This window comes from Macrobrachium nipponense, chromosome 22, assembly GCF_015104395.2.
Source record: "Macrobrachium nipponense isolate FS-2020 chromosome 22, ASM1510439v2, whole genome shotgun sequence".
In the NCBI taxonomy this organism is placed as follows: Eukaryota; Metazoa; Arthropoda; class Malacostraca; order Decapoda; family Palaemonidae; genus Macrobrachium; species Macrobrachium nipponense.
In genome coordinates this window covers 36,805,974-36,815,511 of record NC_087213.1, presented here as the reverse complement: position 1 = coordinate 36,815,511, position 9,538 = coordinate 36,805,974, and positions in this window count along the sequence as shown.

Sequence of the window (9,538 nt, the reverse complement as noted above, 5' to 3'; positions counted from 1 at the left end):
AAGGCAGCCTATATAAGTCAACCACAAGCGTATTGTATCTATGAATAGGTTTGTGTTGAATAACTCATAATAAGTTAAGATGTATATAAGATTTGTGAACATAAATCATGTCTACATTTTTGGTTTAGGGTAATGTAATCATATACGATACTAGCAATACTAATAGTTAATTTTAAAATAATATGGACATGTAATCTATTTAACCTAGTACTAGCTTAGAGTTTAATCACACAGACACGCATTAGTTAGCTTAAGATATTATGTATTATTGTACGAGTCGAAAGTAAGAGAGAGAGCATTCCAAAGTTATGATTAAGCTAAATTATACAAATTTACATCAAAGAATCCAGACGTTCATTCACGCCTGAATAGGGAATATAACATCTTCCATGGGGAGCTCTGTCACAAACATCATATTTTGGCATTTGCTTACTCTTCTTTTCCTCCCCCCTAATAATTTAGGAGTTTGAAAGGAACACAGAATTTTGAGAAATTAGTCTAGAAAGGGCTGCCCATTTGTTCCCCTTTTGAAGAATACCCGGGGTCATTAGCGGTCAGTCATTAAGGTGTGTCCTTTACCTGTCCTCATCTTAGACCTTGAAACTACTAGCTTCCCTTAGGTAGTTCCCCTGCCAATTTACTCTTTAGTCGCTCTCGACTTTAAGGGACATGCCTTGTATTCCCTTCCTTGTATTTCCTTTCCTTTTGGTACTGGCCTATGTGTGATTTCTATTCCAGATACCTGTCAGCTTTGAAGCATCCCGATGGGACCCCGAACACTGGGCCAGCCATATGCGATCACAACAAGACGACACTTTTCTGATCACTGGCAGGTGGTGAACTTCGTCATGCTGCGCTCCGCACTTTGGACCAAATTAGAGCCATTCATTATCATTATTCCAGCCATCCTACCATGTTACATTATATATATATATATATATATATATATATATATATATATATATATAAGTCATATCACATTTTCCGTGATTCATATACAAATATCGAGCTACAATGTCCTTTAATATCTAATTCGCTCTACCTCGGAATTAATATATTTTCATATATGCTTAACCGAAGGGGAATTTTTTCTCTCGATAATAGATTTTGCCTGGACCAGGGCGCGAACCTATGGATCCTTTCAAACCCAGGAACGTCAGTGAAGCGTTACCTACTACATATATATATATATATATATTATATATATATATATATATATATATATATATTATATATATATATATATATATATATATATATATATATATATATATACATATATATATATATAATATATTGTTTTATATATATATATATATATATATATATATATATATATATATATATATATATATATATGTATATATATATATATATATATTGTTTATATATATATATATATATATATATATATGTGTGTGTGTGTGTGTGTGTGTGTGTGTTGTGTGTGTGTGTGTGTGTGTGTGTAAATAAAGGTTTTTTGCCACGAAGGAAAAAATGAAAAAGCAAGATTGCCAAGTACTTTCGGTCCTGTTCGGACCCTGGAAAAAATGAAAATGCGAGATAGCCAAGTACTTTCGGTCCTGTTCGGACCCTTTACCTCAGTAAAGGGTCCGAACAGGACCAAAAGTACTTGGCTATCTCGCTTTTTCATTTTTTCCTTCGTGGCAAAAAACCTTTATTTATACATAGCATCACGTTTTATATACTTCGTGATCAAGTTATTCATGTTATATGTGTGTGTGTGTGTGCGTATGTGTGTGTGAATCTACTGGTCATTTTTACCACATGTATGTAACTGTAATAGCCATAATGCCCTATTAACTTCTCGAATTCTTCGCGCCTTTTTGGATGCACTTGTCACTACAAAGCCTTAAGTTCCAAGTGCAAGTAATATGAAGAAATTAGGATGTCCGTTAATGGAAAACGAACCTGTATCCAAGAGGGCATTGTGGCTATTACAGTGTGTGTGTGTGTATCTATATATATTTAAATGTATGAGTATGTGTATGAGTATGTATATGTGTGTAGAATTAGAAAATATAAAAGGGCAAAAAAATAACTTAATAGCAAATAAACTGGCTCCCCCTGCATTGATTTCCAGCTGTCAAATTCCTCGGTTGGCTTTTCTCTTTCCTATGAACAGGCATATCTCCTTCCGCACAAACATACTTTCCACGCCTATCTCTCACTTAGCCTTAGGCCTCTCTCTCCCTCTCTCCCTATCTCTCTTCTTCTTCCTCTTCTTCATCTTCTTCTTCTTCTTCTTCTTCTTCTTCTTCTTCTTCTTCTTCTTCTCCTTCTTCTTCTTCTTCCCTTCGAGTTCATGGAGCTTACGTGTTTCCCCTAAAGGGCCCTTTCGCTATTCTTTACCTCTTGGCTTCATCAGTCAAAACAGACGTTCCACATTTTTCACTTTCGTAATAAAAGATGAATTTTACATTCTTTTCCATATATTTCTTTTTGTTTCACTTTTTCTTTGTATCTCTGAGTAAATTCTCGCGGCTTTTACCACATTATTACTACTACTACTACTACTACTAATATTATTATTATTATTATTATTATTATTTGCTAAATAGTGGTTTGAGTTGCAAAAGCGAGATATTACAACCCCGAGGGTTCAAAGACGGAAGACAGCCAAGTAAGGAAACAGAAACATCAAAGTAAATAATCAAGTATTTAAAAGAAATAACAAATACGAGTAACTGGGATAAAACCAAATAATTGTTTTTATAGAACCTTCAGTAATCTGAAGGACAAATTTCGAATTTTTTAACATGGTGAATTTGGCAATCTCGAAACACAATATTTCTTTAATACTGTCAGGTAGTTTTATTGAGTTTTGTTTCACTGTTCCCGATGAAAGGGAATTTCTAGTCTATTCCTGTCATATTGGTTTTCATATTTTAGGGGACCTGGCCATATGCAAGACTTACTACACGGAAAAATTGGGGAGTATATATACGTGACAACAGTGTCTTCCTCTCCATTACATACCAGTAAGATAATGATCCAATAACAAATGAGGGCCATGATCTTAGGCAATAAAAACGATAAACGTTTAGCATGGAATATATCATTCGATTCTTGGAAATTTGAATTAATATCTTATTACGACAAGAGATATCCTGTTACGAGAGAGAATGAAAATTCTAGAAAAATATACAGATAACTAAGAAAAGGGAAGACAACCTATAACAAAAATAGAAATAAGTAAGAGAAAGAGAGAGAGAGAGAGAGAGAGAGAGACCGTGCATATGACACGTCATTATCGCCGATATTGTAAACCGACACCCAGTGACGGCTTTTGAAGGGGAATGATGCGAAGTGAGAAGGGAGAGAGAGAGAGAGAGAGAGAGAGAGAGAGAGAGAGAGAGAGAGAGAGAGAGAGAGAAAACTGCCATACCTGAGCCCCTGTCATAGCAAAACCATTCCTTGTCTGAGATATATTGCATCAAATTCTGTTCGCAGCGGCATCCAGCATTACTATCTATCTATCTATCTATCTATCTATCTATTTATCCATTTGTCAAATTTCATGCACTCTTAGTTCGTTTGTGGTTTCAATTACTTGTAATTGTACTGATTTGCTGTTTCTACATTAATCCCTATTCTCTTAAAGTATACTAGTAAAATGACATCTCATTCCAAATGTCAGTAATATTCAGAAGAATGGAAAGATGTGACATAATAGTTTCATATATTCAGAATAGAATTCATTTTGCATTTGTGTGCATATCTGTCGCACTCTTCCTCGTTTTGTACTTGATATACCTTAACATGAGTCGTGTAACACAGTAGGTGCACAAATTTTAAGTTCTAGGAAACAAAAGAATCAGAATTATGATTAACGAAGGTATACGCAGAATTTACTCCCTTTGATGGGTAGTAATGTAAAATAGTTGTGAGTTAAGGTAATATGTAATCAGGGCAGACCTCCCTGCCATTAAAGCCCCCATCAAAAAGTAGAAACAAGAAATGCAAGATTAATTTACTATCTAAGATGGGTAGTAAGGTCAAATTATTGTGGGTTAAGACAGTATGTAAGAAGAGCATACCTCTCTGCCATTAGAGACCCCATGAAAAAGTAGGGGTGTAAGAATACTACCACCGTAGGTCTTGTGTGTCGTAAAAGGTGACTAAAAGGACAGATGCTGCCTTGCAGTCTTTTGTAGCAAAACGCCTGGCCCACTACCAATAACTGTGGAACTGCTGCCTTGCAGTCTTACTTTTTAGTAAAGGTTAGGCCCACCACCAATAACTGTGGAAACTGCTGCCTTGTAGGTGGACTTTTTAGTCAAAGGCGAGGACACCCCCAATAACTGTGGTTGATGACAGCAACGGCATGTGGTCTTAAAAACCCCTTTATCAAATAATAAACCACGCCTGATGTCGTAAGGGAAGGCGCATCAGGCAACCAACCCCTTAGTGTAGGGATAACAGCAGGAAATAAGAATAAGAAGAAGAAGAAAAAGTCAAACGAAGAAATACGAGACTAAAAATTCAGTATAAGACGCTTACATAAAATGACGGTTTCTTTAAGGCTCTTCCACGCTATGCCTTGCCGTGCGCAGGATAACGTCGAACCTGCAGTCTCAGCTTTCTTCCCAGCTACAATCGTCACGCGAGGAGATGGTTGACACAAGGCAATTTGTTAGCACGTATCTGTCGTAGGGTGAAATTGACGTATGTATAGTAGAGATGTGTTGGATATCAACATCCGCATTTTTTTATAAATCCACATTGCATCGCTATCACCATTACGAGCAACATCCGCATCTGCATCCACATCCGCAGTTTGAGAATGCGGATATGAGTATATCACCCCTTGCTCAGTGTTCAACAGTTCATACTCAAACATTGTAGCTACAACAAATTTTGGGGGTGGGGTGATTTTACTAAATTTGATTTTTTCATTTTATTATACAGAATACACGGTACACAATTACAAATAAATAAAGTATATATAATAATATATGCTTTATTTATAAGTATCTTTGTTATAGCATATTTGTTTTAAAGTATATTTGTTCAAGTAATTTCATGTCACTTACAGCAGTTGTTATATAAAAGCAGGATATTGCATTTTTTATGAAATACTCTCTCTCTCTCTCTCTCTCTCTCTCTCTCTCTCTCTCTCTCTCTAATGCGAAGAATAGCTTTGACTTTTGTTACCCTTATTGCGCAATGAGCATGAAATAATCTTGTGCTAAGACAACTAAAACGTTCGTGTATCGTTGTTACTGTTCGTACATTCATATGAAAGTATACACACAAAAACATGAGTATCACTATGTCTCTACTTTCAATTAGTACATCAGATATTTGCGGTAAAACATAATTTTGAATTATTTGGCTGAAAATTGTTTTTATCAATTAAATATATCTAAATTATTTAGATTTACAAAGTCTCCGCATCCTTGAGGTATGGTCATCAAATATCTGCATCCTCATCTGCATCCGCAAGTTTAAAAGACTGATATCTGCATCCGCATCGGCAAATCCCTTTTCCAGACATCTCTAACACAGGGTGTCCACAAAGTCTCTTTACAATTTAACAAATATATTACAAAAGCCATTAATGAGATTTTGTTGATAAATTTGATCTATATACTCAGCAGTTATCAAAGTTTTTAATACTGAAGAAAAGGCACGTGTGTCATGGTTTACTGAAACAAAATCAGATATGCAGACTCAGCAATTCTAAAGAACTAAGTATGAAAGATTCACTATCACGTCCGTCAGTTCATGCATGGTTCAAGAAATTTATGGAGACAGGGCCGACAGTGCTGGATAAAGGGAGGAGTGGACGAACAAGAACATCTGAGGAAAACATCGATCGTGTAACCGAGTTTGTTTTAGTGATGAGACAACCTTTCATGTTTCAGGGAAACTGAACACGCAACGTGAGAATCTGGGGTTCAGAACATCCCCATGTGACTTGGGAATTTCACTGAGATAGTCCAAAGGTGAATGTGTGGTGTGTGGTCATGTACAATTGAATCATTGGTCTACTTTTCTTCAATGAGACATAAATTGCTGCAGATGTTTACCCTGACAATTTGTCTGAATATGTAGCACCACTACTAGATGGCCTTCAATCAACATCAACCATCATTTTCCAGCAAGATGGTGCACTACAACATTAGGGACTGCATGTTCGTGGTTTCCAAAATCAAACATTTCCAGACCGGTGGATGTGAAGGGATGGCCAATTCCTTGGCCGCCTCGTTCACCAGATATCGTTCCCCTGAACTTCTTCCTATTGGGTTAAGTCAAAGATATTGTATATCGAACAAAGATATGGGACATCACTGATAACAAGCAAAAGATCACTGATGCCATTTCCACCATTCATGAGGCTCTGTTACAACAACATGGCAAGAAATCAAGTACCGTCTTGATGTGCTTTGTGCAACTAGTTGTGCATGGTCACCAAGTATATATATTATTATATATATATATATATATTATATATATATATATATATATATATATATATATATATATATATATATATATATATAGTAATATATATATATATATATATATATATATATATATATATGATATATATCTATATAATATATGAATATGCGAAGTAGGTACTATTTGTGAAGAGAAATGTAGAAAAGGGAAAATTTCAAACTTTAGGAATATAGTGCCAATGATAATGCTGCTTCCTCTCCTGTTTACTCCACACAGGCCGTTTCTCCAGCAAACCACCCAACCAGCATAGAACAAGTAGTTGACAATAGAAACATTCCCCAACGAAGATCAAGACGTATTCTTTAAAGGACGAGGGAACAACCGCCTGATCATTCATAATAATACTTCACTAGCTTGCTACCTAATCTTTATTGTTTTTTCAAATGGTATGAAAAATTACGTTTGTGCTCCTACATATCAATTCCTTGAGGTGATATATCACATTTTAGTGAACAAGACCACAGCTGATGGTCGAAAGCTAATACTAAGCTCCTGCACAAGATATATATAAACTACAGAGGGATTTTACATCATTGTGGATTGTATCCCCATATATATATATATATATATATATATATATATATATATATATATATATATATATATATATACTATTAATTACGTATGTGCTCTGTTTCGCAAGGTGCCAAGAACTAATGTTCTACAAAATTGGCAAAATTCAGCTGTTGTTAAATATGTTGATATCCAGCTTTTTTTTTTTTTTTTTTTTTGCATCATGCCTGGCTGCTTTTGTTGTGATCCTACTTCCAAAATGCTTACATGACTATGGATGTCTGACTCCCTGTATTGACCTGAAAAGAGGTTTATTATTATTATAAAATAATAATAATAATAATAATAATAATAATAATAATAATAATAATAATAATAATAAAGTACAATAAAAGAAACTGTAAAGCGAAGGTATAAACAAAAACAAGAAAAGGTAAGTTTTTGGTCTTCACTGGGAAAAAATGTTAGAAAAAATAGCGTTTCCATTCATTTTCATCTCTAAAAATTATAAATATACAACTTCCGTGTTCTACGAAACATGTTTTACTGCTGTCACAGAATACCTTTATACAAACTGTAAGGAGGTAGCGGATGCTATTAAATAATGATATGATGGTATGAATTATACTGTTACTACTACTACTACTAATAATAATAATAATAATGATAATAATAATAAAGTAGCTCCGGGGCTAATGCAGAAGAGTGTGCTATTAGAAACTGCGCACATGGTAAGAAAAGTGATGGACCCCCAAGCAGGAAGAATGCAACCCGGAACCCCACACTATAAAATACCACCTAGTCGATTAGGATGACTGAGATAGGAAAAAAAGAAAAATAATAATAATAATAATAATAATAATAATAATAATAATAATAATAATAATAATAATAATAATAATGCAGAAAGAGATGAAAAAATTGGTAGAAAATCATACCTACCATAATGTTTAAAAGAGTGCAAGAATCTTGCAATAAAAATAAATGAATTTTATGAAACTACTGTAAAAAGAAAGACTCTTTTACCCGGAGAGACTTTTGACAAATCCTTGCAGCCTGGTAGCGAAATAACGCACCATTAAACTTCCACAAGAGTTTTCATTAAATTCCCGACGCTGTGGCATTCAGCGTCTATCTATCTGTCTATCTATGAGTCATAAACCCCCTTTTTTGTATACGAATATATTTCATTAGACGAACAGTTTTTTTACACTTTTTTTAACACAGGCCATATTGCCTTGTATTGTCATGCATTGTTTTATGATGATGATATCAGCTTTTTTTTATATTCATTTTGAATATGGTATTATTAATACAAATACAGCTATTTTACCACCTAGCTGATATCTACTTTTCAATCTGTTTTTGGACACGTGGAACGTTTGCTTTCAAATCTCATTTTTCTATAACTGTTACATAGTTATGAACAAACGACACATTTCCTTATCTATCCGTCTATCCCGACAGATCATAAACGGGTTCTACCTTACTGGCGATGGCTTTTCATTTGATGTCCTCAGCAATCTCACCTCCATACGTTTATGAGCCATCAAATGGACGTCGAGTTACAGGAGAGGTGATTTAGAGTTGTATTAGGATTTGAAGTGGAGCTGCTTGGTGAGGGCGCAGACAAGAGCGTGCTCCGAATGAAGTAAGACAGACAGACATACGAACAGACAACAGACAGAGATAGAACATGACGGAAAGAATCACCACCAGAACAACGAGGTATTCGGATCTTAGTGAAAATATCTTGATAGATTAAACGTATTCAGATTAAAAAAAGACCGTTCTGTGTCCCTCCCCCCAACACCGCCGCCCCTTCCCCCCTCCTATTTACGTTGAACGAAAACCAGACAAGACATAATGGATGGAAACTATAACTGAAGAGATACAACACACCCCATTATGGAAACGTCTTTACATACAAGATATGTGACACATGGAATAAACTGCCACCAGAAGTTGTAAATAGCAATAGTGTGGAAGTATTTAAAAGAGAGCTAGACAAAATCATTGGGACGCTGTGAATGAACAGTAAAACCTGCTCCTAGAGATAAGTGAGCACACGATGTCTCCTCGGATGGACTAAAGTCTTTGAGATATTCTAATCTCTCTCTCTCTCTCTCTCTCTCTCTCTCTCTCTCTCTCTACTCAGTAACCTCGTAAAGCCGTAAAGCAAGCGCGTTCAGCTCACGACTAAAAAGACCAGCGTTCGATCCCAGAACTAGTTTCGGGGTGAAAGGTCAAGTTATGCTTCTAAACATCCAGTACTTCTCTGTTGAAGTTGTTCTATGTATACAGCCATAGTAGTTGTTGGGAAAATTATGGCAAGGATACCAGAAAAAAAAGATGGTGCATTGCCTCTTCATTAAGAGAAAAGATGACCTAAAAAAATTCATGAATTTTTGTGTTGCACTGGTCCTCGGCTGAATGCGGTCATCAACATGATAATTGGTTATTGTGGTTCAATATGTCCCTTCATCCTCATATTTTGACAAATCTGCTTGTGGTCATCATGGTTGTGAGAATG